Here is a 4,772-nt window from a genome sequence, read left to right as displayed (position 1 = left end):
AAAACTACTGATGGGGTCACTACGACTTAAACCCTAAACCCTAAACATGATTTAATTTCCTGGCCAGGTAGAACCCGTCGAAGGAAAGACGGCTGGCACCCTCAGAACATACGATGCTTTTGTGAAGTTCCACTAAAATCGAGCTGAGCATCCCTGATGGCAAAGATATTGAAGAAGTGTGATTAGAATAATAGTACTGGCACTAGTTCATGAGACATAAACTTATGACAAGTAGAAGCTGGTAGAAGTAGAGAAAGATCGACATGGAGATGGAGTCACGTGGGGAGCTGCGGCAGTGGAGCAAGTCGGCTCCAAAAGGAAGATGGACTACCTGGGACGTCGGGCTGTAGCTAGAAGGGCGGTTGGGACGCGACATTGGCCCATACCGTGGTGACCCCCGATTGGGACGCATCGACTGTGGATTTTCTCCCTCGCCGATGTCGACCGCGTCTACGCAGAACATTGTTCCCTTCCCCCAGCTGCGGGATCAGGCCGGATATGTGACCAGCGGTGTGGCCACCGTCGTTCTATGCTTGTGAAGAGAGCAACCAAAGCAAGTAGGCTTGTAGCTTAGGCTCCTGCTAGTGTATATATAGTGGTTTTCTTTTTCTCTCCATATCAACCATTTTATACTGCGTACATGTCATTGAAGAGTGAAATGATGGTTGCTTCTTCCGACTAACTTATAGTATGATTTGACTGCTCCTTTAGTGGCCCCTACACGTACTTCCCCTACGTGTATGCAACAGTCACACGTACACATGGATGCAAAAATGCGCGCGATGCCCTAATGCATGCATGTCCGAGCACATGACGGAACACACACGGTCATGCTCAAGTGCTCAACCTACACGTGCATGCACACACATACTCAACCAGGGTGAGCTAGTGACCGTATAAACACAGGAAAATGTATATATTGAGCGCAATGAGCGTATTATGAAGTCCATTGACCGTATTTTTACAAATATATAGTGACAGACAGTGTATTTATCTCGTTTGAAATTAAGCCATATTAACCAGAGAGGAGGTAGTATGGACTAGCATTACTTTGCTGTGTCCCATCAACTTGCCAAACGAGGAGAAGCTTGTAGGACGGGAGAAGCTTGCGCACGGTGGCTCGCAGGATAAGGAGAAACTTTTGACTAATGCAAGCTCTCCTTCTCTCAGGGGGTGGACGTGCAACAGTTAATTCGGTGTCAGATTGCCAGAAGCATACACTGTACTAGTACTATTATTGTTGCACTTCCCGAAGAGGTGAACAGCCAAGCGCAAAGTTTACTAGTACTAGTACTACTACTATAGTCTATAGAGGTATGTACTATACTAGTACTAGGAACCAGATGGAGGAGCGTCTGCACTCTTATTATATTTTTAAAATGTGATAAAGCAATCTTCAACACATTTGGTTCTCTTCGAGGGTTCTCGCATGTGATAATGGAAGTTGATTGCATGGAACACTCGCCACAATTCTCTCTTAATTCTGGCTCATATCCTATTACAAATAGGAGCTCTCGGTAATATTTCCTCTTTTTTTGTTATTCAGCATGTAAACAAGTCAGCAAACCTTGCGGCACATCTTTGTGCAAACCGTGCTTGCTGCACTTTGAATGTGGCCGAGAGCTGGCTTGATGAAACACCTCGCTTCCTACTTCTTTTTTCGCGGGGTACCTCGCTTCCTAGTGACCAGTGTCTTGGTTGATCGTCCTAAGAATGCTTATATATGAATAAAGCTCTCTCATTTATCCGCAAAAAAGATTAAGCCATATTAACCGGAAAGGAGGGAGTATGGACTAGCACTACTTGTTGGTGTGTCCCGTCAACTCGCTGAACGAGGAGAAGCTTGTAGGACAAGGTGAAGCTCACTTTCTCCTTTTGACTAATGCAAGGTACCCTCGCCCAGGCGGTGGACATGCATCAGTTCATTCGATGTCAGATTGCCAAAGGCATATACTGTACTAGTACCGAACATGCGGAGTACCATCATTGTTTGACTTCACGATGAGGCGAAGAGTCAAGCGCAAGGTTTAGTAGTATGAGTAGTACTACTACTAGAATCGCATGGTGGAGCCTCTGTACTCTTTTTTTAATCTCTGATAAAGTACACATTTATTTCGAAGAAGGGCGGAAAACTGCAGCCCAAGATGTAATGATGATTTCGATCAACCATGCTCGAATATATCTTGGCCTCTGTGCGAGCCCGTCTGTGTGTTCTCGCTCCTCGTCTCTCTCAAGGAATGGAGGGTTGGCCATTTTGCCGTCAATTGAGATCGGTTTGCTCACACTCCGGTCCCCACATGTCAGTGATATGTCAAGAGGATGTGCATTGACCGGCTAGCCATACGCGTACTTGGTTTTGCACCTTCATACTACTCCTCCCTCCGTCACAGTTTACAGGGCACGCTTCATTATGATGCATTTCTCTCAATGCATTTCCACCACCAGAGAGACTTTAGACGCATTTGGTTTAATGCTCAATTAATTAGGGCGTGGTAACCGCAATTTTCTCTCGATGTAGTACTACGGAGTGGAGTAAGTGCATGCATGTGTGTACGCATTATTTCCTCTAGTAATAGACGCCGTGCTATAACTACCAATGTTATTTTTCAGGCCGATTGCTAGCCACCTTGGTCCCAGAGATTTTCTCTTTTTCTGAAGCGCGCTCTATAAACAGTGACGGATGCAGTAGTATGAGCGGATTCAAAGAAGAGCGTATTGATGGTTGCTTCTTCTGAGCAACTTACAGTGGGAAAGGTGGGGCTTATGATTTGACTGCTCATTACTCACTATTAATGTGGCACAACGACCAGTCTGAGTCTCCCATGCGGCTGTGCGCTACCCCCTCGGTTCTTAAATATACTCTGGAGTATTTGTCTTTCTAGAGATTTCGACGAGTGACTACTCAAATATTTGTCTTTTTAGAGATTCAAATGGACTACTACATACGGATGTATATAGACATATTTTAGAGTGTAGATTCACTCATTTTGCTCCGTATGTAGTCACTTGTTGACATCTCTATAAATACAAATATTTAGCAACGGAGGGAGTACACATACGAAGCAAAATGAGTGAATCTACACTCTCAAATATGCCCATTTGAAATTTGTAAAAAGACAAATATTTAGGAACGTAGGAGTATAATTTTGTGCATGCACATGGACCCAGATGCCAAAGAGGCTTCTGGCAATGCTATCAAACTTCCAGCATTTGTTTACATAATTGACGTACTATACAAATAATTTTCCAACGACATGAAATTGTACAATGGTGTGAGCTTTCAGCTTTTGTTTCGTGTGTCTTGCCATCGATGCTCTTTCAGAAACAATAAAAAACTAACTTCCTTGCTAATTAGAGCTAATATTTACATCACAACTGAAGACAAAGTTGTGAGAAGGTGATAAATTAAAATTGATCCATGCTTTCATTGGCAGCAACGTTCCCCAGCTCTGTCTAAATCAACAAGGCATGTTTGGAAAAAAGTAGCTGTCTAGAGCATGCAACATTCCGATCATTTTGTGCAGTTCCACTAAAATAGAGTTGAGCGTCCCTATTCCAAAGATATTAAGTGTGATTACGGTAATAGAGGACTCCTGATGAAACAATAAACACAAAAATAGAAGCCGGTCACCTTTGCAATCTCTCTTAAGACTAACTAGTTGGAGAAGATTAGGCTCGGAGTTGGATGAGGAGGATAGAGCAAAACCAATCTCCCTTTGTGCAGTCGCACTGAAATGTAGAGACGTTGCCCGTGTGACATTTTGGTAGAACTGCACAAAACACTCTTAAGAAAAAAGTGATTTGTGCAGTTCACTAAAAGGTCGCAATAGCAATGAGGTGAAATGGATAGACCTGTTTGCAAAAAAGAGGTAGATAGGAAACAATTACTGGCCAATAACAGTTGATGACACATGCGACGACAAAAAAGAAGCATATTCCTTGTCCTAAGGGAAGATAACAACATGGTTGTGTTTGTCTAAAACGGTGTGAGGACGAGATTGCAATATGGAAAGTACGCCGGACGAGCTACGTTTTGGGCAAAGAACTATGGAAGATCCACATGCAGCGACGTGGGAAGACGGGCAGTGGAGTAAGGCCGGAGGGGATACCTGGAGGTCATCGGGATGTAACTAGGTGAGCGGCGGCGGGCGGAATCTTCCCATACTGCGCCAACAAGCAGGCGGCGTAGGCCCTACCATGTCGGAGCTTGGTCAGAGAGAACGACATGTACCTCAGATCAGGACGTGCTGCCTCGGCGCCGTTGAACGGAGAAATGATGCGCGTCCTCCCTTTCCGCCGGCGGATGGGATGCGGCCGGATCAGTGACCAACAGTGAGAGAGAGAGGCCACCGCAGCCTTGTGTGAGATACTCTGAAGAGAGATAAACCTTGCAGGCAGGCTCCATTGTATATAGTGGAGCGGACTACCTTTTTCTCTATAAAAATCGTTTTATATTCTGTGTACGTGCCATTGAGCGATATAACTTTATTTAAAAATAAAGCGCCAACGCATCAAGTCGAACTTTGTTTCGTGCACGCGTGGTACACGACCTCCGTAGGTAAACAACCGCTACACGTGTTCAAATTAGCACGTGGGCTGCCATTTCGTATAGAAATGAGCTCCACCATGTACCCGCGCGGGTGTGGCTGGGCACGAAGCATGAGTACATGCACGATGCACCTATTCTCTTCTTGTATACGTACACCACCTACGTGGGGTTGTGTGAGAGAGATACAAACGTAGAGAGATAGTATAGTGTGTGGGTTCATGAG

This window comes from Triticum aestivum, chromosome 2A, assembly GCF_018294505.1.
Source record: "Triticum aestivum cultivar Chinese Spring chromosome 2A, IWGSC CS RefSeq v2.1, whole genome shotgun sequence".
Classification (NCBI taxonomy): domain Eukaryota; kingdom Viridiplantae; phylum Streptophyta; class Magnoliopsida; order Poales; family Poaceae; genus Triticum; species Triticum aestivum.
Note: the sequence above shows the minus strand (reverse complement) of the source record.